Source organism: Gallus gallus, chromosome 4, assembly GCF_016699485.2.
Source record: "Gallus gallus isolate bGalGal1 chromosome 4, bGalGal1.mat.broiler.GRCg7b, whole genome shotgun sequence".
In the NCBI taxonomy this organism is placed as follows: domain Eukaryota; kingdom Metazoa; phylum Chordata; class Aves; order Galliformes; family Phasianidae; genus Gallus; species Gallus gallus.
In genome coordinates, this window is record NC_052535.1 from 27,307,323 (window position 1) to 27,332,592 (window position 25,270).

The following is a 25,270-nucleotide window of genomic DNA, read 5'->3' on the forward strand; positions in this document are numbered from 1 at the left end:
GCACATACTCCAAAAGTTTACAGTTATATCTGATAGATGTTTAGGGTCATGTAGGATGTAAGACACTTAAGCTGTAATTCCTAAAGTTTAAACCTCTTTAAATCTGCTGAGAGAGCTAATCCATTAGGCCTTGAGATCCTCAAGTCAAAGCTGATCTTGACCAGAAGCATTGACATCAACCTGAAACAAAGCAAGGGAAGAGATTTCCACAGCTCTTGGAATGTAACATATTTAATAGAAAACCTGCTGAAGAACAAGAAGTCTGGGCTCCAGAATGTCCCTAGTATGAGGGAGAATGTACTGACCTTATCTATTTCCTTATGAAGATGTCCAAACTGCACAGCTTATGAAACTGCAAACTGAATCATCCTCTGTTTTCTGTTGATATGAACAACTGAGTAGAAAGAAGTACAGGCTGTGGTTTGAGCAGTAGGAGTGAGCTAGAGAAAATTTGGTGCTGCAGTGTCATCCCATGGAAGACAGTCATCCTGGTGGTCCCATCATAGATTTGGGGATTATTGTGAGTTTTACAGTTAAACAGTTAAAACACACAAGCAGCATTTATGGTGTGGCCCTGAAGCCAGGAGGTGGCTACATTCAATCTTGGTATCAGACTGATGGCCTACTAAGGTGTTAAACTTACATAAAGGTATTTTCTTACAAAGGCCCCTGAAGTTCTTTGAATTTCAGAGTAAGTTCTGTTCCCTTACAGTTACTTTACCATAGTTAGAGGATCTCTTTTGGAGAATGTTACTTGTACTCTCAAATTTTCCAACAAACAGCCAGCACAGAAATGGAGACACTATCAGATGGTGTACATTCCCCTAGTCATGTTAGACATAGGTGATATATAGGTACAGTTTTAAGTTATGAAAACTCTACTCAGTAAATGACATTTTTGATAGGTATTCTATTTGTTTCTAGGTGTAGATGTGCAGAAATCACAATCAAAAATCAACGATTCTCAGGCAGGAAAAGGAAGAAGAAAAAGCCTAAAAGACATTTGCTTTACTATCTGGAGTGGCAAAGAAATGAGAGGTAAAGTACTGACCATCACTTACTGATAAATGGAATTTTATTTTATTTTTTCCTCTAAACTTCCTTCTAGACTTTGCATTATTGCAGTGATTTGGTGAACTGCGGGTATGTTCTTCCTTTTCTCCAGTTATCAATGCTATCCTTGCAATAATAAAAAAGTGTTTCACCCCAGTGATGTAGAAAGCTTTAATGTGCTTCTTTGCTTTTACTATCCCATGGAGCTAACAGATATCAGAGAGGGGCAAGAGATGACAGCTTTTGCACGCATGTTTTCAGCATTGCCTGTGTTCAAAAGAAAAATCACGGTGGGATTCTTTTTTATGTGATAATCTTTTGTTGCATCGATTGAAAAAGGAAGTAATCACTTGGGAATAGCTGCTTTATTCAAGTTCAAAAGACTCCCAAAAGAGAAGAAAGTCACACTTCTCTGTATAATACAACAAATGCCAGAAAAGGTGGGTCATTCTCACTGTGAGCCACAGGACACATAAGGCCAAATTTAACCCTTGATTAAATCCACTGTGGAGACTGGAGTTACCAGAGGAAACTAGACTATCATCAGTGAACAATAAATAAAACATCAAGACAGCTCTTTAAATAGGTGCAATTTCATGTCAGTATTCACAAAGGCTATCAAAAGGCTGTTGACTAGCCAAGCATTGCTTACTAACCTTTGTCCTCGACTGCGTGCTAATTAGATGATCAGGTCTATTTTCTTTCTGCTTCGTAAAAGTAATTGGTTTCTTATAGGCTGGAGAGTATTACTAGTCCTAACTTAGGGAATCCAACCTATTTGTGGAAAGGCTTAGTGCAGTGTGAATGACAGATCATACATAAGGTGTCTTGGACCTTACTTTTCTGAGAAGAATAGATATTCTTACAAATCTGATTTTACTGTTTGCTAGCTTCTAAGACCTACATCAAGGTTGACCTGAAATTGAAAGAATTAAACAAGTAAATGATCAGTATGCGTAGATCAGAATGGAAACTGAGAGGCAGTTAGCAGAGGAGAGTACTGCTACATACTCATGGAGATACTATGTCCCAAGTCTTCTGTAAAGGCATGAGTGAGGTCTTGTAGATTATGTTACAGCTCTTGTACTTACGATAGGATTTTTAGAAAATGTAGTAGTTGCATAATTCGTATTTCAGTTGGAAGCACTCTGGTTTAATCACTGATTCCAAAGTAAACAGAGGTTGCATAACACAAAGTGCTTTTGAAAACTTAATCATTCTTGTATGAACTTTAGAATCTGACCTTATGGTGGAATTCAGCAGTGTAACAAGGTGGCATACCAATACACTACTGAAGAAAGGATGCTTTTAAACATGATGCATTTAAAACAAAACAAATCCCTTTATATTTCCATTTCTGTTTAAATAATTCTTCTCTTAACAAGTCTTTAAAAAAATGATTCAAACCACAAGTAAAATTCAGTAATTACTTTCTGTATTTTCTCACTAGTCTTCTAAATGAAGTCTTATATGAGGAGTGTGAAGATTATATGAGATAACAGTCTTTCTCCAGGAGATCCCCTACAACCTCTCTTTTTGCTGGTAGAGAAGCAATGAGAATGTATTTAGCAGCAAGGCTCGAGCATCTGCCTTCAGATCTGTCATATATGCATGTTGTTGTATTACTGGAGTTTCAGATAGCACCTTTCCACTTTGGCAACATAATGGACTCATAAGTGCTACCAGCCTCACACTGGTCAAAGAATTCTAGTGAAGGATTATTTGTGTTACGTTTTTCTTCTTCTCTTTTGAGAGGAAATGTACTTTTTTCTAGTTGTTTTAATTAGTCTTCTAGGAACTTTTGTTTTTTCCTACAAATAGAGAGAACTTGATCCAGAATGCCTTCCATAAATAGAATAACTTTTTTTTTTTTTTTTTATGAAACAAGAATATTCAATAAGATGGAAATTCTTGTTAAGAGTATATTCCTAGAAGATGGTTTTGCAGTCTGCAGCTGCACCATTAAAACTTACGAAGAATGTTACGTGTATTCATACATGTAGTTCTGAATCTTTTATCAGGTAATTAATTTTAAGTTACTGCAACACTTTAAATGTCTTGCTTATTATGTCTACCTGTCACATTTGCTTTAATACACAAGATTAGTAGCTATAAATCTGAAACTGCTAGAAAGGCATTTATTGTAGTGAATCAAATTCTTTCCTATTAGAATTTTGACAAGGCTATCCTCATTTATGCTTGACTATTTAAATAATATTTACACTAGTTGCCATTTATTTGTTAATTTTATCCTTTGAAGAAATGAATATGTCCAGGGAAAAAATGTTGAACAAGGAAAGTCTTCTCAAGAAGAAGTATTGTGTCTTTTTACATGTTCTGTTGTAATATTCTGTCTGCTGGCTTACTCAATTTCTAAATGTAAAGACATAAATGCATATTGTGCCCTCCCCTCATTGTTTACTAATTTATCAACTTGCAATAAATTTGTTAAGTTAGGTTAATAAAATCTTCAGCAATTATTTTGATTTTTTACTGTTGCTGCTCTACATTTTTTCCTCAGATACACTAATGTTTATAAATTCCCCAGGACTTCCATAAAACTGTTTGGTCCGTACTAATTTGTCTGTACCCTAACAAGGGGTCTCCAACTGTAATTTTGACTGCAATTTTCAACCCAGCTGGCTGTGGAGCATCCACAGGGAGCAGAATGAAGCCAGCACTACAGTGAGAACATTTCAAACTCCTTGTGGATTAAATGCGGTCTCCCTTAATTCCTGGCTTTTACTCTGAGTTATACAGTACTTTTTTTATTATAAAAATGCACTGTAAATTCATCCCAAAAAGCAGTGTGATGAGCATTGGTTTTATTTGTTTATTTTGGCTTCTCGGTCTTTAAGTGCTGTCTTCATTCTTCAAAGCAGAGGATTTTTTTTTTTACTTTTGGAAAGTTACATTCTGGTTTTCGACAAACTTACTATTATCTGTAATACAGACTGGTATCCACTGTACTCTAGTGATCAGGCAGTAAAACAGTGGATTGCTGATCCTTTCTTATTTGTACCACTTTTCTTCCTATATGATGATTATAAAGTTTATTTCCCTAGCTCAATAACGATCATTTAAAGCACTAAATTATTTCTCAGTATTAGTGTTCTTTTGACTAACTGTATGATGTTTTTTTCCTCTTTTTACATATGGGAAAATAAATGATAGTTAAACAATTTTCTTCAAGACCATAAACTCTGCTGTTGTTTCTTACTAAATACAAAAATGGAAAGTTTCTTTTACATTATTAGTATGTGTGAAATTCATTCAGATTAATACTCTGCACATGCACATATCATACAGGCCAGTTACTATATGCTCAGAGATATTACATTCATTTTATAGTATGTTGCTCCTATGATGACAGTTAATCACTGGAGATTGTTCTGTGCTTCTCTGTGGCTGAGGTTGTTTACAAAGAGCAGAGGGAAAGCTCTAATCCTCCCTTAGCACTCTCCATCTGCAGAAGCAGATGACTGTTCATTTCAGAAATTTGTCCTGATACAGGGCAGAGAGCACATCTGTTTAATCACCCAAATGGCCCATTTTTATAAATGCATGCTTTCTTTTATAACTATCATGTACATATACAAATACAGCCACAAACTCCACTGTAGTTTCAGTGATTGATTTCATTATTTTAATGGGTGATAATCCACATTATGGAATAACATGGAATTTTTAGGATAAAGCTATTAAAAACAACTTTATTAGAATATACTACTAACAATGGTAAGAGAGAACAACAGAATAGTTGTTACCTAGTGTGTGTGTATACATACTAAAAAACCTGAACTGGCACACATCTAGCAACGGTTGATTGTAAAACATATTGAAAGGAAGAATTGTATACCATATGCGTTCTGTCTGGCTCAAACAAGAGAAAAGTATAGGTGGAATTCTTTGAAAGATTGCTGCCAGAAGTCCAGTACCCTACATACTCCCAGTACTTCAGTGCTCAAAAGAAACTTTTTTTTTCTGTTTCTTTTTTCCTTTTTCTTTTTTTTTTCGGGAAGTAACAGTAGAATAATTTTATGCATACTTAATTAAGCTATGCAGTTTTTCAGCAGCCAGTAAAGATTTTTTCCCAGCGAGCAGATATTGGGAAAACTTACCAAAAAGTATCAGTATGTATCTCTGAAAGAATTCTGGAAGATTTTCCATATATCAGACAAGCATTCCTATACAGTGTAGTGTTCATACTTTAGGATAGTATTTAAAAAATGAGTATATCATAATTCTCCTATTGACAACATAGCCTCTCTCCCTGTTGTAGCTAAGAGGTTCACTTGACTGCCTTTTTTGAGGCTATATGTGAAACAGTTTATATATTGTGAAACTTTTTATCTTTCTAAGTACCTTCCCACTTTTTTTTTTTTTTTTTTTTTTTTTTTTTCCTAAGGAGAGTGTGGGAGCTTACCTAGGAGTTGAATTTCATAAGCAGGGAAGAGGAATGAAGATGAAAAAAAAAAGATGAAGCATTAATAAATCTTCAGGCATATCAGATGTCTGATAGTCAAGTACCTGTTCTGACATCCCAAGTGAAGCTCTTAAATGATTAACATGGTTTCCCTTCTTCCCCAGTGGATGTTATGTCAAAGCTGACTTAGTTTGACTGAAATGTTTCATTTTTTGGAAACTTGACATTTTTTTCCAACAGCCATGGTTTCATTAACACTTTTCCATTAGAAAAAATGATTCACTGAATAGTTTAAGCGTGAGCACCATGGTACCTGTCCTGCAGCACTCACAAGGAAGGCATAAAAACTACGTGTAAGTTTCCTGGAATCTAGCATAATTACCACCACTCTGCATGTATTGTGTGTGATATAAAATGATGTAAAAATACAAAAACACAATTAATATTTTATATCTCTCCTGATATGTAAAATTAATTTAGTCATTCACTTTTAAAGAGCTAAATTAGAATCAGTGTTGAAACACTGTTTAAAACATCCATGTTTATGTGCCTGATAGCAAAAGCCCCTGATAAAGATTTCACATATCAACATGTAGACCATATTTTTTCTTCAGATCTCACTCTTCCCTCTCAACTGGTCTGCCAAGTTATTCATCTTTGTGCAATGCTCTTTTGCATATTTATATGGAAAGTCATAAGTATAGGAAAGAGCTTAATAGAAGTGCAGATGAAACTGTGGAATATGCCCAAGAGCAAGTTGCATTTCTTATTCATCCTGATTCAGTCTGGAGCAGATGCACAAAACTTGCTATGTCAGTGTGAGATCATCTGACATGGCCACTCAAATGACATAGAGGCTTGACTTCATTCATTAAATGCAACTGCAATTTAGATTCAGGTGATATTACAGTCTAATAGCACTCATTCTCTGTCAGATATACTCAAAGGAATGTGGAAAGTACAAGATGAAATTGTCAGAACAAAATGAAGAAAAGTGAGAGAAAACATAATGGAGAATGGAAAAGTAATAAAAAATAATAATAATAATAAAACCAAAAAAAAAGAAAAAACAAACAAACAAACAAAGGGATGCCAGGTAATTGGCCAGGTAAATAGCATCAGAAAGCAAAAGGGTATGAAAAAGAAACAGAAAAGAGTAATCAAGATGATGAAGGAAGCATATGTTAAGATGTAAGACATCAAGTACAAATGTTCAAGCATTACCTGTGTGTTCTGTCAGATATATCTAAGGGGGAATGTTTTATGCAGTCATAATTTTAAGTTTATGACTTAGCAATTACATAGCCTGACTGATTCAGAAAAGTGAATTAATATACAGTATTTAAACTATGTTAAGCTGCTATCTCATTTGCCAGGTGTTAGGCATTTCATGGTAGCTTGAGGACCCTATTTGTATGTATTATATGGCTTTAAATATTGTACAGATGTGAATACAATCACATCTTTTTAAATGTGCACATTCAGTGAGGCATCTGCATTATTCACAAACATCATAATTATATAAAAGATGTGAATGAATTCTTGGGTCTATGATTTTAACATAAATATGTCATAAATATTGTTGCTTTCTATTAAAGAGGACATGAACTAAATACAATGAGTACTGAGAAGAGCTGTAATTTCCATGTGTTTTGTGTTAAATATTTGATCAACGTGGAAGATTCCATCAAAATCTCAATAGAACAAAATGAATAGATTTTTTTTTTCCATAAAAGAGCACATTTCATCCTATTAAAGAGAAAGAAAGAAAGAAAGAAAGAAAGAAAGAAAGAAAGAAAGAAAGAAAGAAAGAAAGAAAGAAAGAAAGAAAGAAAGAAAGAAAGAAAGAAAGAGAAAATAAGAGACCAAAAACACCTTAATCCTAACCCTGATTCCTAAGAAACGGCTTTCAGTGTCATATTTTTACTAAGAATGAATTGAATACAATTCTAGCTTAAATAGCTCTGAAGGATACAGTTCTACAATTTAATTCATTGTTTGGTGAAGCAAAATGGACACCTGTATAAACTAGGGCAAATAATTAAATTGTAGATACTTGTATCTTTCAGGAGTGATTTATAATGCATTGCTGTCATTTGCCAGCCTCTGGTATTTGCAAGTAGGATGAAACAGATACTTGCTTTCTTCCTACCTGAAACAAGAACCTGATTGCAAACACAGCTCATTTTCAAACTGTTTTTTACTGCATGAGTATGCGCAGTTAATCATGATGTTGGGCTGTTGTTTCACTTGATAAGTGTATTTTTGTGTGATCCTTTCTCTTTGTTTTGTTGTGATATCCCTTACTCATACTTTACATCAGAATTGAATAGATAGAAAGATCTGGTTAATAGGTGTCATATGGGAAATTTTTCTGTGCTGTAACTTGACAGTTTCAAGTTCACTGAAATAATCTTCAGTTGTTTCAAGGCTAACCTACAAAGCTTTTGTTCTGAAAGGGACTGGATATGATCATGTTATCAGATCGTGTTACAGCAAAGTAGGAGGTTGATGTGGCTTCCTTGTCTTTTCAGCAGTTAGTTGTGACTCTCTGGGTGAAACTCTGTGAATGTAACAGTGGAAGTGTAATTACTTTGTGATTGCTGTATTTGTTAAATATGAAGGCAACATGACTGAGCTAATACTCCGGTGCTTGACTTCATGGTGCCACAGTTAGACCCCTGATGCTGAGGCACACTGTTCAAACAGCAGATATTTGCTGTAAAGCTGATCTTTGGTCAACATGCTTTTTTTGTTGTTCTGGCAAGAGAGCATCGAAGCTGTATGAGAAGTGCAGTTCATTTGGATTTTAAAAAATCCTCTTGACTAGGAATAATTTACCATGATGTAATGATACATTATGACAAAATTCCACTGGCAAATCCATCTTCATTAAGGTCGGGTTGTGAAAGTGCTGTTTATATAATAAACAAAGTTTATCAAAATACATAGTTTTAAGAGGTTAAAAATAAGAAATGTTCATTACTTTTCAGTTCATTTCAGGTTTTTTTTTTGTTTTTTTTTTTTTTTTTTTTTTTTTTTTTGTAGTTTTCATCCAGGGCTGAATGTAGTCAGTTCATTACTTATTTATTTATGAAAATCTGGATATAAAAGATAAAAAAATGCTATGATTTCATTAATAACTAAAAGTATGATAATTTTTTTTTATTTTTCTTTTTTACATACATTGCTTTAGCTACAAGGTTAGAGCTATGGATCAAATTTCTGCTAAATCCGTACCTAAAACCTATGCTGCTACTAGGTCAAGATGGTTATATTCATAGAACTATTTAGTTATTTTGAGTAGATAATAAAATTTGAAAACACCTACGGCATTTTTATTAAAGTTATCATTATTAATATTATTATTATTTTACAAATTCAGCACATCCTGCTGACGAGAGAGTTGTTATTGCTACTGTAAAATCATTTAGAATGCATTTGCATGGCTTAATTGACCTTGAATAATAAAAACTTTTCCACTCCAACTGGCATGAGATGGAAGGAAGAGGCAGAGAAACTTGCTTAATCTTTCTATTAAATTCAATCTGCCAAAATGAAAGAAAAACAGACTTAGAATCTATCTCTAAATCATTTTTCTCTTTCCCCGATGACACAGAGATATGTAAAGAATCTGAAAATAAGAAACAATTATTCTCAATTTCAAGATATTTATTAATGGCTTATGTTTTCCATGGATAGAGATTCTTTACAAAGATTACTATTTCAGCAGTGGTAGTGAGGTTATTATATGTTCATGGTAGATTTAAAATTATTTTTTCCTGTTAAAGATTCCTATTCATTGTGTGCACTATAACAATTTTGGGTTCTTCTGAGATTGCTCATCCATCCATCCATCCATCCACCCCTAATGCATAAGTTAATCCGTAGTTTCCACAGGTTTGTATGAGATGCTCCTATTTCCTTCCCTCTAACCAGTGGTGTCTGGATTGTCTGATGTCTTAAGTATTTAATTCATCACCTTCATTTCTTCATGGCATTGGTTTTGACCTGTAAGTTTTATGTCGTTGTCTTAGATATTTGAAAAAGACTTTCATCTATACCCAACACTTCTCTTTGTTGCTGGTTGAAAAGAGCTTTTGTTTGATAGCTTTTCAGCTGCTTCTCTTCAATGCATGCATTTTTTTTCTTTTTTCAAGGCTTATGTTTTTTAGATTTAATGTCTGATAGTTGAGAGCTATAATTATGTCTCAGAAAAAAACAACAACAACAACACAGCTTTACTTTGATTTTCTTTTTTTTTGTTGCTGTTGAGTTTACTGAATTTTGTATGTTTATATATATATATATGTATATATAAAATTGTGTTGTTAGGATTACCTTGAAGCTACATTGGTTTCTATGATTGTAAAAACACAGATATAGTTGAACAACAGTAATGAAAAAGATATAAAAGTTAATATAATGCACTCTACTAATCTTTCTGTCACACAACTATTGTGTAGCATGTGGAGGTTAATTGGGCTTTCTTCTTTCCCATGTATTACGAGCCTCCCTCTTTAGTTCAGCATGAAGCTTTCTGCTTGAAGTCTGAATCCATTTCTATAATTTTTATCTTTATAATCTCTTGATAACTTTTGGTTTTGTTTTTCCAGGTTAGTAATAGTTTTTTCATTGCTGATGGTCTTATAGCTGAATACCATGATATGCATTTTGCTCAATAGAAAGCCAGCTCCATTTTTACAGCAACAAAAGCCATTGAAGAGTCTACAAAAGAGTTATGGCTCTATTAAGTGAGAAGTGGGGAAAAAGACTTAAATTTATCTGATTGGAGTTGTCAAAAAAATTACGAGGGCTGCTCTGAAAGGAATATCTCCTCTTTTGTTGTGTTGACTCATGACATCAGAGGAGGATGTTGGTGGTATGGCAGAAGAGGGTGAACTTTTCTTTCAATGTTCCATTACATTTTGTTGCTGTGCAACAGATGGCAGCACAGGAGTGGTATGACAAAGAGGAATCTGATGTGGAAGTGCAGATGAAGCACAGGTGTGTCACCGAATTTCCCCATATGGAAAAAATGGCATCCACTGACATTCACTGATGCTTGCTTAATATTTCTGGAGACTAAACAGTGGATATGAGCACAGTGAGGCATTGGGTGGTAAGTTTCAGCAGGTTACAGCGATGTGAAAGGTTACAGCAATGTGAAAGATGAGCCATGTGAAAAAAAAAAATTATGTTCCTGACAGCCATGCAGATTTTTCCAAGTGTGACTTGGAGGCTCCTGTTTATTGCTAGTGAAAATGCACAGCTAATGGTGGTGACTATGTTGAAAAATAGTGTTCTGAGAATTTTCTCTATCAAATAATGTTATTTTTCTCTTTCTATGTGTTGTATTTTCCATGGAAATAAATAGGAAGCATTACTTCTAGAGTGAACTTCTACAGATAATGGAGATCATTTTTGCAGATAAACATCCTTTTCTCCTTCCCTAGCCATATTAGAAAGTTGAAATAACATTATGGCTTTAAAGTGTATGTTGTGGTTCACTTAGTGGTCACTGTACCATAATTCTCCATATCAAAGTCTACTTGAGACTGTGGAAAAGTGGAAGAGTGGAAGTCTATCAGCCTTCGCATTTCATGAAGACAAATAGAATCTTTGAACAAATATTCATTTTGGCTTAGTATGTCCACTTATTGTTTCATTCTGTTCTATTGTATTCCTAATTTTTGTGAGTATTCCATCATTCTTTTTCTGACATTTCAGTAAATGTTAAAGAACAAAAATTAAAGAGTAGCCAATGTAAGTGTGACTTTAATTAAACGGTCGAGCCAGAATATTTCATTCTGTATATTACTGAACTCTCATTACGTCACATTTCATTGATTAACTATATTTAAATGTAATTTTTTTTTCTTTATAGCCTAGATTATTTCTAAACAATATACGCTGTATTTCTGGGTCAGTGTTAGGAAGAATATTGTTTTTACTTTAGGTATCAAGGAAGAATACACTTTGAACTGTCTATGTGCTTTTTCTTTCTATAGCTAATGTAAAGCTAATGTGACAACATTTCTAGGTTTTTGAACAAGTACTGTGAATTTATATAAGCCATGTGCATGAAGTATAACTTAGTATTTGTTCCCAATGGAAAAATGGGTTCTTTTTTTAAAGGATGGTAGATTGAAATAATTGCAAATTCAAATAATTGCAACTTATTTATCTCATAAAAGAAAAGCACTTTTAATAAATTTAATTGACTGTTTTGTATTAGAAATGGTAACCATCTCAGTGTGTGAGAAGCAATACATTTGACTTCTCATTTTAAAGCAGCATTTGTTTTGTTTGAAAATTGCTGGAGCCCAGAAGATGTATTGAAATCGCAAACAAATAAACCCACTGTCTTTTTCAAATAGAATGAAATCTTTGGTATTAACTCAAAATTACTTGGATTTTTTTGTTAGTTTGTTCATTTGTTTGTTTTTCTATTTGCCATTTTTAAACAAATCATCACAACATTACAATTTGACATGGACTATTTATTTTTTATAATTTACCATACTATTTCATTCTGTGTATTACTATATTCTGTACCATAATATTCAGTTGCATAATTTGGTGACAGATACAAGACTCTATTCTTGAAATTTTTTATGAAAATTAATCTGTAAACTTTGCATTTATGTTGCCTGGATAAGGAATCAGGATCAATAAGAGCAAGTACTTGCTTTATTTCTTTTAAAACAGAATGGAATGCAGAAAACTTACTGCTACTTGTGCATTTGAAAATATAAAAAATATTGAACATGTTCAATAGCTTAAGTGTGCATTTGTAGTTTGCTGTCAGTCTATTTGCTTTATGCCCTTGCTTTTACCTGTTCAAGTTGATAACAGCTTATATCAGAGCTTCAGCAGCTCTGAAAACTGTCACTGCTGGCCAATCTAGCAAAATGAATCTCTTCAGACATGAGTTCAAAGTTCATCTCTTTCAAAGTACACGGCTCCCTGGGTTGCAGCTCCTGCATCTTCTGCAGTTGAGTAAAAAGGAGTCATACTTGGAACTTCACTAAGTGTTCATTCAGTTAAACTATTTATTAATGCTTCACAGTGTTTGATCATTATTTCTAAATTATTTGATAAATATTGAGAAAATCTTTGCTATCCACTTTGTCCTTTTTAAATTTTTGACCAAAAACACTCATACCATCAGAATGATTGAGTGTGGTCCATTTTATGGGTTCACAGAAACTTTTCAAACGGAACTGATCATTTGGCATCAAGTTGTCATAGCTTATGCTGAATCTACTTGCCTGACTGATGATCGTGGTATCATAGGACCCTACCAAAGTATCTGAATGGCAATGTGGCATAAGGTTTTTAAGTGATTTAGCTTTCTGAGGGCAGGAGCAGACATTTGTTTCTCAAGTATACAATCTCATATGCCTGGTCCAATTCTGTGTTGGAACTATTAGTTTTGCCCAGTAGGCTGCAGCACCAGAGTCAGACACATGAAATAGGCCTTCTCTAGGACTATTGCAACTTTGCAGAATTTAAGTCTTTACTTTAAGTCTTATCTTTACAGGTGGTATCTCACCAAACTGTAGATTTCATAGCTCATCATCCTCTGACATTTTTACAGCAAAGAGAGAAAAATAAGCATTTCTAAGAAAAGGTTCATCTAATTCTGAGGTAGATGTCTGAAATAGTTAACATATATGACAGAAAGTGCCTGTTCATTCTCAATAAATTTAAAGAGGCCTCAAAGTGATTATATCAACGATGTCTCTGGTGTCATAGTCTAAAACTAGGCGAGATTAATCTTAATATCCATGGGCAGCTATACCCCTCCTTAATAACTTTAAATAAACAGACACTTTTGGCAAATGTATTTCAAATTTTCAAAATACTTGTCACTTAACTAAGAGCTTTGAGTGGAGAAGGTTATTAATTTTTTTTTTTTCTCGCTTTGAATGCTTGTCTTCTAATTTCACAATACTGATTACAAGATGACATAGAATCATAGAATGGTTTGGGTTTGAAGGGACCTTTAAGTTTGCCTAGTTCCAACCCCCCTTCTATAGTCAGGGAAGCCTCCCATTTAGACCAGGATATCTGTAAGAACTGTGTTTTTTTAACATAAAGTTCAAGTTGTGCAGTAAACCTATTTTTGGAATATATCTCCTCTTGAAATTATGTCTCAATAAGAATCTTGTCTGTTGTAGTAGGCATTGGCGGGGATACGTGCTGTACGGGATAGGCCTCTCCCTAAGCATAGTAAAAGGGTGCTGTTGTGCTCAGACAGACTGTCCTTGCTAACAAAGTAAACAAGATAAGAAGAAGACGAAGGAATGAGGAGACGATAGGAGCCAATAAGGAATTGTGGTAAGGGGCTAAGATCCAGTACGGACGAATCAGGACAGGGCACGATAGCTCAAGTAAGGTATATAAGCTGTGTGTATTAGTGAATAAACGCCATTTTGCTACATCCCCATATTGGTGTCTGTGTTGCTATGGTCCTAGCGAGCTCTTATCGCTAGCCCCTGATGGTGCGGCTTGGGACCACGGTGGTTGCTGGTGGTAACACTTGTCCTATCTGCAATTATTCTATGGAGATACCTAAAACCATAGTTTTCTTTTTCTGGTCAGGAGTTGTTCTTTTGTATGTATGAAATGATAAATAAAGTTTGCCCTTAAATCTAAGGGTTTTTTGGCATCTTACTATTAGATATTGAGGTCCTTGCTAACTCTCAATGAAAATAATAAAATTAAGCTAGAGTTTTTCCCTCTGAGGGATATCTCCAGAGTCAGTGATGAAAGGATTGCTCTCAAGGAACATGCAGAACAATTGTCTTGCAGCATTTGTGTAAATTAATCCCATTTTGTTGGCCTTTTGCTCTCCAGAAGGGCTTCTAAGTAGTTTGAATTTTTGACATATTGTGATAAGTACATTTGGTCCCATTTTCACAAACAATGAACTGACACTGCTTGGGTTGGAATCCATGTGAGCTGTGTAAGAATACTTTTAAAATCCAGGTCAGCTATTTGCAGTGCAGTCTTAACATGCCTAGAAAAATGTGTGGGATTTGAAATTTTATCTTAAAAGTTTGTGCAGTAAACAAGTTTGAGGTAATAAGAAAGCTTGAGAATGTTATGGCATGCTTCTCTAAGCAGTTTTTTACACATACATATGACTTCACACACTCAAGTCATACAGTTTTTGAGAAGCCCATCTGAGCATTCACACTGCAGTATACTTATATTGTGATGATAGGACTTCATGTCTCATATCAGTTTGTCAGTACATAAATGGCTTTTTTACTGTTATTTTCATATAGAAAGGTGTAACAATGATGAGGGAAAATGTAAATGTTTCTGTAGTAAAATCTTTGTAACCAGTAATTTCAAACTGGCTGCAGATAATCTGCTGCACAAATAAACAGTTATCATGGTTGTTTCTATTTAATATTGTCTTGAAATATTTTCAATACCCATTAGTCATTTTTCTTTCAATGTTATTACTATTTTTCAACGTCAGTTTACACCAGATGTTTGCTCTTGTATGTACCTATATCTATGTGATTATAGTATTGTCTTCCTGGGAACGGTGTTATATAAAACATTCAGTTAGCATCACTGTAAACAGCCAGAATTACATGCACCCTAGTTCCTTCTTCTCCCATGTCTTTCACCAGATTCCCAAGGAATAGCTGAGGAATAGGGAGTAAAATAGGGAGTCTAAGAAATAGACTTCTCTTGTAGTTAAAAGAAGGAAAGAATTATTTTGGTTTTGTGTGATCTATTAATCTTATTTACTCTGTCAAAATCTTTTAGAGATATCTCCATGACCAGTGAAACATGTCACATGAACCATAAAAGTGAGATTCATGTGCTGAGTTATTTTGTGTTAATGTTGAATCTTTTGTAAGTTCAGCTAATACAGCTTCACAGGTCAGCTGTAGGTTATAATTGTGATTGTGAAACAGAAAGCAACAAGGAAAATGTTAACAGCTATAATACATACAACACAGTAAGATCATTCACAAATAACCATAGTTTCAACTACTTTGTGTACTGTTTCATCTATAAAGGTTCTATTAGCTGCTAGTTTAAATATAGCTGTGTGAGTGTATCTAGAGAAATGTTTTTGTAGAAATAAAATTTTATGGATAAATAGATGTCTGCACACATGCAGTTACCTCAGATGATGCAAGTTTAATCAACAAACAGCAAAACTTAATGTACTCTGAATGAAGATGAAAGAATGTATTGCAGGTGCAGAAAAGAAAATTTGTCTTTTGGCAAACAAAGGATTATATTAAATTAATCTATGCAAGAAAAATACAGCATTTTAATGATTACAACATGGCATCAAGAAAGGTCTTCCTAGTTTCAAAGAAAAAGTTCTGTTTCTCATTTGTGATATGCTTTTCAAGACTGAACATGAGATTTCCAGTAGAAATAAGCTATAGACCATGCTGTAGAAGTTCTCAGATCCAGCAAGATTCTGTTCACGTGGAGAATCTTAAGGATTGTTGTGGATTAGTTTCAGTAGTTCTAACAGAATAGTTCCACTAGCTGTTTGTAGAGAAGCATTGCAACAGTGCCTCCAGACTTTTGTCACCATGGTGTGATGAACCTATAATGTGGGTTGCTTAATGGTAAGAGCTTTAATATGATATGCAGAAATTTCAGTGCTAGTGCTCCAGGGTGGAACTTCATTACAGTGAAAGGAAAGGGGAGTACAATCCTTGATGTACAAGCATGCCTGCTTCTAAAATATTTTGTACCCTTCAAGCTGTGAGAACAAAGCGTCACTCCCTGAGTGCTTTCCAAACAGGACTGCAGATGTGGTTTCTACATGGCTTCTCAGACAAAACGGGGACACAGGCTGACTGTACAATATACAGATGGGTGCTCATCACTGAGTGGATCTGCTAGGCCTGCTCTAGGGCCTGCCAAGCCTTCAGGTCAGCAGTGCCTTCCTCCTTGCCTGAGATTACCATACTCTGCCTGGATGGCTGATCGCTGCAATACTGGGGCCTTCTGCTTCATATACCACCAGCTGTGGTGGAGAGAGAAATTAAATCATTAAAACAACAACAACAACAAAGCTCCTGCCTCCAGGCACAGCATGGTCTGGAACTTGTAGGCTGTAGTCATAGCTATACCATGCTAGGCAGGCTATCTTGCTGAGCTTTGGATGCTAAGCCATAGAGATGACATAAAAACATCTGATGTGAAGTCAGAGACCCACCCTGGAGGCAGCATTGTCTGGCTGCAGAGATGAGAACTGCCACTGCACTACACTTTGGGCATTCTACCCTAGGGCAGGTCATTTCTAACAGGACAGCGCCCCTGAACCTGCCTCACATGTCTGCAGTGCCTAACAGTCTTGCCATGGAAACTTTTTCCATGGTGGAGATTTTCCAGTAGTACAGTAGGAAATATTCACCAGAATGTTTTCTTGATTCTTTTAAACTGAGTGGATGTATGCATTCATATCACTATATGCTCCCAATTTTCAGAAATTCTGGAGAGAAAACCAGATATACTTTGTGCTTCTTTTTCCTACCCACCTCCAAACTGCTGTCTGTGGACAATATGCTTGCTTATAGGCTCAACCTGTCTTAAGAAATGTGAACTTTGTTCTGTTATAAATGTGACTTTACTGAAAACAAAAAAAAAAAAAAAAAAAAAAAAAAAACCACCACATTTGAATAAGGAATATTTATTTCTGTGTGTATTCCTCACACTGGACCTCCTTTGATTTTGTGACCTATGAGGTCGTGTTTGATATTGAAGTTATCTGTAAGCACACTTCTAGGCTGAGAATTGCTTTGTCTTTATTACATGGCCTCTGTTTCACAAGGAAATGCTTGTGAGGGCATGGCTCTGCTGTTTGTAGAGGAGAACACAATCTTTCTTGGCCTCTCAATGTGCTTATACTGGAAAGGTGCTAGAAGGTCACTTTTGTTGATATAGTGTTTTTGTGGGCAGCAGTGCTTTGGTTACCTGATTAATTGCTTTCAGGAATTGAAAAAAAAAAATGTTAACCACTAAGGAATGAAGTCTATACATTATTTATTAATATAGTTTTAATATTATAAACAAATTCAGTCAACTGGAGAAGATTTTTTTTTTCCCCTGAAGGATCTGTTTCTTGTACTGAGTACTCCCTTTGCATTATTTCAGTGAAGTTTCAGTGAAGGAGTAAATAAATAACACTAACTTGGATCAGAATGTTTGATCTGAACGTATATCACTAACTTGAAATCTATACCAAATTCTTCATGTCATGTTGGTGCAGAACTGTGCTCCATAATTCAAAATTCATAAATACCCTTAGGATCAGTTACATTATCTTCTATATCATCTCCTTGAAATCTAGGAATTGCAATGATTATGTAGGCCTATTAACAAAAGCAAGTAGTTAAAAATAAGGTGAATTTTTTGTGCTTTGTTCAATACTCCATAGATAGATATTGTAGAATTGATCTCACCATTTGAGGGAGGAGGGAGAGAACATGGTATTTTGCAGGTGCAAACATTTTCCAGTGTTATAATTAACTACCAACAAAGAAGAAAACATCTGTTGTAGAAAAGATAGATATTTAATGTTTGAAAGCTTTAATTGTCTGAATAGTTTTCTCAGGATTGACTTTGAAGTATGATTAAGACAGCTGTCATTTAATTGATGGTGCCCTTATTGCCATCCAAACAATTTAATCGAGATAGCAGACCACCTAAGAGAGGCAGTAAAGATCTACATATATGTAAAATTAACAAACATACAGTTAGAAGAGTGACATGGTTAGAATGGTATTTTACAGGTTTATATTTAGAAAGATCATTGTGGTAGAAAGCGACAATCAAAAATAAATGAAATACCCAAGTCCTAGCCTTGCAGTAGAAAACTCCAAAGGAAGGAATCTCCAGGAAAACATCCTTTCCCTATGGCAGTCAGCATTTAAATGGGGTATAGGAGAGGTGGAGTCAGGCTCCGTCCCTTCCAGTCACACATGTGAATTGCCTTCACCTGTGCTTCCATGGCTGACTCAGTGCTTACCTCAGGTGATCAATCAGTGGTTCAGGCCGTGACTCAACAGTTTCCATACAATATACAAGTAAGGTAATGTCATTTAAAGAGTGTAGATGTTAGTGACAATGTAAAGAAGAGCTTTCTATATTTAAACTTAAAGCACTGTTCTAGGTGAATTATGTGTCTTCTGACAGTATGACCTCTGAAAAGTAAAATGTTTTTTATAGTGTTCTAAAGCAGTTGGTCCTGATTGTCACATGATCTACCAAGATGCAGCTAAAATGTTCTGAAATACTCTATATAAGTGTCATGTAGGGCAAATATTTTTGTATGAAATAATGGTGGATATTTTTTGTTTTTATTATTACTTTTTTACTTCCTGTAATTAAACTCTAGATAGTGCTGTTTCAGGGGCATTTAAAAAAACATCAAATGCAAATAGAAGTAGTGAGTAGTGGCATGGCTTTTTGTGGTTATGGTTTTTTTTGTTTTGTTTTGTTTTTTAAGTTTCAAATCTGGTCAGAATCTGTTTGGCTAAATCTTATATTAATTTCTACAACAGTAAGTTTGCAAAGCAGAATAAATTACTTCCTTGAAAATTAAGTGTTCAAGTGATGCGTCTCCATTACAAAATTTGTATATATTTTTTCCTTTTTAAACTATGTTGCTGCTGTCTATCTGTGGGTATGTTACAGTATTTCGTCTATATGTGTCAAAATAATAACTGATTATTTCCTTGTCAGTAAGGGAGCATGGTTAGTTAGCTTAGTTAGTTGACTCTCCCAGTTGGATTCAATACTTTTCTCTTTAATTGTTAAACTCATTTGCTTTGGCTTATTTGTTTTAAATGAAACTTGAAATTTTGATGCAAATACAAGTTTCCAATATCATGATTTATTGAGAAAGAAAAAAGTCAAATATTTTGAGACTTATGATTAAAATTATAGTATCTGTGGCTATAATCTAAGTTTCTTGAGAAATACTACTGTATTACTCTGTAAGTATAGTTTACTATATTAATAAACATGCTATATAGATTACCTAATGTATGTTATTAATTTAAATGAAAAGGCCTCATAAGCTGGCCTCATAAATGGTTTGGGGATTAAAGCGTATATAAGTATCAAAAGTATTTTTTCAAGATTTAAGTGAAACTGTTGTTGCCAAAGCCATTACTTAAGTTTACTGTATCAAAATACTAAAAGGAGGATGAAACTTGTTTGGTCTCCTGCATATTTATGTAGGCTGCACTAAATCACAAAATGTTATCAGGTGTTTTTCAGCATACACATCCAAAGCAGAGTGTCAGATATGAATGTGAATTTATGATTTGATTTATCTCTTAGAATTTTTTTTTTTTATTAAGCTTTGCCAGTAGAGGATTGATCCATTGTCCGATATGAGGTATCACCTTAGAGTTACATGTTGTCAAGATATCCTTTTGCTGCTATATTATTCTGTAGTACTGCCTATCCAAAAGGGCTTTTGCTTAGGGTTTTTAGTAGAAAATACAGTATGAATTATTTGAGAAAATCCATTAGAATTCAATGAAAGAGTATTCTGAAGTAGTGTTTTGTGTATTTTTAAGGAAAGCTCCTTAAAAATTCTGGAGAAGTGATGCAGTAGAGTTATGGCAGTTTATGACCAATTTTACTTCAGGAACCAAAGAACCTAACCTAAAATGGTATTTGTATATTCAAATGACTAGTCCAAAACCAGTGAGTGGTCTAGAGTAACATAGCCTTTGTAATCTGCTCAAGTTAACAACAATTGTGTTTCCTAATGACATTTTAGGAAGATAAGAACCATTCTACTGCAGTGTTTTCCTGGCTTCATTGTTTGTGGTAACATGTTTAGCATGATAAGGAAGAAGCATAGGGCTGCTACACTCACATTTTTTTGCTGTGAATTCCTGTGCAAATGAATCCCCTAGTGCTCAGCTGTGCTAGAGTTTAAGTTGATTTTTAGGACCGAAGCTGCTCTTTTTATCTGTAGATGCAAAGAACACTGTCCCATGGCATAGGAGTCCTTTTCCTCTGAGATCCATCCAGTATGTTTTTAAATCAAGGAGTCCTTATGTGTTCAGAATGTATATAAGTCAAGTAAGATTTGAAGCTATATGGCTCTGATGCTTACTAAATAATCATGATCTCTAGCCATTTCTGTATATTGTGACACAGAGAAAACATCATCCCCAACATATGGGTTAAATCTTTATTGCTAACAGCAACATCAATAAGGGTCAGGGCTTGTGGATTTTCTTTTCTTCTGTTTGTTTGTTTTGGTTGGTTGTACTGGCATTTGTTGTTTACTTTTTTCCTTAGCCTTTGTGGTATCTTGTCTTGAACCAGAAAGAAGTAAGACAAAAGAAATTTGTTCATTAAGCAAAGTAACATTGCATGTACATGTACACATTGGTAGCTTGTTTTAAAATGCTATGATACTCATAAAAACAAACAAACAAAACCCTTAATATATATCAATTGGTCTCGAGAAAGGGAGTTGTAAAGCTTCCAGTATAGATATTGGTAAAATCCAGGCAAGCCCTGGAAAACTGTAAAGGTAAAGTTGAACTTCAGACTTAGGAATTGGCTGCAGACTTCATCTGCTATTCATAACATTCAGTTAATTCTAAAGAAAAGAAAGGTAAATGTAATATGACATAGGTAACATCTCCTAATACTCAATAAAAATTCTACAAAGCATTAATGACATATTCTTGCATGATCTTTACAGTAATTTAAAGATCACAGATATTAGACATAAACTGATTCAATGTCTTGTCAATGTGTCCTTCCTCAGTTATCATTCATAACAGGAGCTTTCTTTTAACAAATTCCCCATTCCATTACCAATTTTAATTTGATCAAAAAAGAAATTTTTATCATATTTTTTTTTTCCAGGTAACATTTCTGATTGAATATCACTATATGATTACTTGATTGCTTGAATTCACATTCTTCTAAATTTATTTGATGTTTCAGAATTTTATACAACTATCATCCCTAATCTTATAATCTATCAATCACTTACTTGTGTTTGAATACATTCAAAACTTTATCTGATTTTTATAGTCCCTTGCATCATATGCTTGCAGTAAAGAATTGTGAAGATATTTGTTGTTGTGTTTTTTTTTAAGGTTTTAAATTCTGAGTAGAACTTAAGTAATGATTCTATCAGTCACCATTATTCATTGCCTGTTATTGCTTACTACTATGTTCCTAAAAGAAAGAAAAGAAAAATAAAGAAAAAAAAATTGAAACAAATAATTTAAACCAAGACAGAGATAAATCCCTTTCTATAAAAGTTTGATTACCAAAGTTGTTTGCTACATGTTTGTAACTAATTAGAAAAATTGCAGCAGAAATACTTAATAACTAGAGGTCTAATTTCTACAGTGAAGCTTTATTTAGTGCTGTATTTGGATCAAATGAGGTAGAGATGTGATGCTGCAGTACTTCTTTGTAACTAAGGTACAAGCAGTGAAGTGCTGAAATTAACAGAAACTACTGTTTGATTTAGTCCTTTTAAGTATTAAAGCTGAGAAAAAATCTTAGTGTCTTTGTTTCAGTACTTAGTTACATTCTACTCATCCATGCTACTTATTTATAAATTTTAGTCACATATTTGGAACACATTACTTTTCAGGCAGAAAACCTCTGAGCAAATTTTGAGCAATATGCTTTTTATTTTAATTAAAAATGATAAGCCATGTGTCTGCATTTTTTTCTACTAAGAATGAAAGTGAAGAGTAGTATTAAGGTGTTCTCTGAAACAGAACTAAAAAAAATGCCATAGAAAATCCTGCATATATTATTTCAAATCTGATTTACAGATTGGAGGGTGTATTATTATTATTACTTCCAGGAGGGGAAGAAAATAGATTTATTTTTCATGCCCTAAATCTTTGCTCGTCATCCTCTTAACATCAGTGTTGGCAACCAAAGGGAAGAATCTTTTCATCACTTAGTGATCAGATTGTACTGCTTTTAAACAAATTGACCAAACTGGGTTCACAAGGATTTTGGCACTTGATACAATGAGCTAACACAAACCTGTTACTGTTTGCCTAACCTGCAGATAGGAGACAACAAAGATATTACTTTGACTTAATAGTCTTTATAATGCCATCTCCTGTAAAATACTGTAGGAATAGCTGAAACAGTTACTAAAACATGTGAAAAATTAGGAAAAGTGGTCTTTGAAAATATTTTTGCTATTGCTTTCCATGTGTGTTTTGTATTATCACAATTTGAGAAAAAAATCTAAGAAAATACATCAGTTAACCATTCATTTCTTTATTTTCATATTTTGTTTGAAAAAAAAAAAATAGTTGCTTATTGCAACATCCTCCTATTGCAATTAGCTCTGGTAAAAGTTTGCCTACTTATCTAAGATCTGAACTGCCATTTTAAATGAAGAAAGATTACAGGAACCAATAAACTTGAAAGAAACTAAAGATCTTGTTGTGGATGTGTGTAGCACAATTAATAAAGCCCATTAATCAGAATGATCTGATTCTTAACAGAAAGTTTTCTCAGTGCTTTAATGTAGTGTCAGGTTAAGCCTTAAGTACAGTATCCCATTTGCTTTGGAGTAATAATTCCATATGCCTGGTTCCTCTAGCAAGTAAACTATCCCGGTGAATCTAAAGAATGTAATAACTGTTTATACTAATGAAGTATGAAAAATGGTTTCTATCACTCTGAATGGGAAAAAGCATATTGTACCTTCCAACTTTTTGGTAGCCTGACTTTATTTTTCAGATACTGCCATACTTCTACATTTCTTCCATCTGACTGTGTAATCTTCTTGCTTGTCTACTGTGACTACCAAGATTTTCTACATTTGACACTGCTTTTTATACACACCATAATTTAGAATGTGACCAGAATTTATGAGATATACAATGGGATCATTTAATGAAATGATTGAGATGCTAGCCATTATTATACAGCTTATGAACCTGGATCATCTGAGTTTATCCTCCAGCCTTAAAATCTCTGTATAAGAAATGATAATATCCACTGACATACAAATAAAAATTCACTGAATATCTGAAATTTCTTAAACTTAATTTGGCATTTCAGTGGATAGCTACATAAATGAGAGATTTGTCTCTCTGAAGTGACCAGATGACAAGACTAAATTCTCTTTTGAAAAGTCAGACTTACAATATGGTAAGCTTCAGAAAGTATTTTAGATATGGTCATTTCTCCTAATCTGTACATTTGAAATCATAGAAGCAAAAAGTTGGTTTAGAGAATCTGCACTGGCACAGATGATGGATGCCAAACAACAAGAGAAAAGCATAATTCCATGGTTTAAGAAAGGGCATCTTACAAGTAGGCCATAATAAGATGGAAGCAATAGTGGAATATACCAAAACCACATAATTTAACTACATTAAGAGGGAGACCATTATAAAAGTAATCTTCTGTTTTTGTGATAATCAAATGCCTAACAAGGCAGGAGGAGTTTTTGTGTGTTTGCTGATTTCAACATATTCATCCCAATTTTCATGTACATATTAAGATAGGAGCTAGAAAGTCATCATGATTTACATAAAATTATATTGTTTATTTCTAAAGAAATTGTGGGAAATAGCACTCCAGAAAAGGAAAGAAACTTTCAAACTTAAGTTGAAAAGAACTGAGGGTTATTTGTATCTATTTAATGCTGAAACATAATTCTAAAACAACTAACTAACACTTGTTTTCAAGTAAGCAAAATCAAGGAAGATGAAAAGGTATCATGACTATGAGAGGCTGGTTTTTTTTTGTTGTTTTTTTGTTTGTTTTTTTGGAGTCCTCAGTGTTAGATATACTACTGACTGGCTGGCATAGTTTTTTTGATATGTACGTACTTCTTCCTTCATGCTTCTTCAATCTTGTCAATTGCCTTAAAGAGGCTAGATGAGTACTCACCTACAAGATGTAAGCATGCAAAACTAGAAATACTGAATGCACTAAATAAAAAATGGGCAGGAAAAATTTAATTTTGATTAATTAGTGTCAACTTATTATTATTGTTCCTAATCAAAATAAAGGAATAATTTCTAGATCTCTTTAGAGCAGTGGGAGAAATACATCATAATGCTAATCAGTAGGCACCACTACCATCTCTCACAATATTTTTATTTGTATAGTAGCAGAAGAAATGTAAAGCATTGGTCAGTTTAAAAAAAAAAAAAAAGAGAGAGAGAGATAAATATAGCCCACAAAGATATTTCTAAACTTGCTTTCTGTCTTCTAGTTATATTGATACTTGATAAACACCCTAGAAATTTTTAGACGTGAGTATTTTGAAATATGTCCTATCCCACTGAAAAGCACAGAAAATATAGAAAGTTTCAACAACAACAATAACAAAAAAAAAAAAAAAAGGTTCTAGAAAGTCATGTTCCCATGCACTTTTTCAAAATAATGTTGTTTGAGGAACACTAAGATTTAGAAAACAACGAGTCTTCCTCATGTAAATTCAAAATGATCAACTCTCGTAGTCAGCCATTGAAAGAACATTATGTAATCAAGATGGCATCCCCTTATCATGGTGTTTAGCTAATGGGCTGGAGCTTTTATGACTAATCATTCATTGAGGGATTTAGCTATAAAATAGAATGGACACAAAATCCTTCTTTAATCTTCCTTCTTTCACTAAAATTGTGACCACTGTAGGATATTACGTTAATATAGTGATTTTTATAATGGTTTTGTGAAAGTCATTTTAGTAATATGAGTTATACAAATCCACTTTCTAGTCATCAGGATAGTAAATTAGATATTTTC

At 33.9% G+C, this 25,270-nt stretch overlaps 1 long non-coding RNA gene across 4 annotated transcripts in view; it reads left to right on the top strand.

Annotated features, from left to right (window-relative positions):
• The window catches only part of LOC112532419, an 87,843-nt gene that overhangs the window by 29,620 nt on the left and 32,953 nt on the right, over positions 1-25,270 (top strand). For all 4 annotated transcript variants that reach the window (XR_006939234.1, XR_005859649.1, XR_005859651.1 and 1 more), the window contains one exon: positions 925-1,038. This is a non-coding gene — a long non-coding RNA (uncharacterized LOC112532419). The remainder of the gene's footprint in view (positions 1-924; positions 1,039-25,270) is intronic.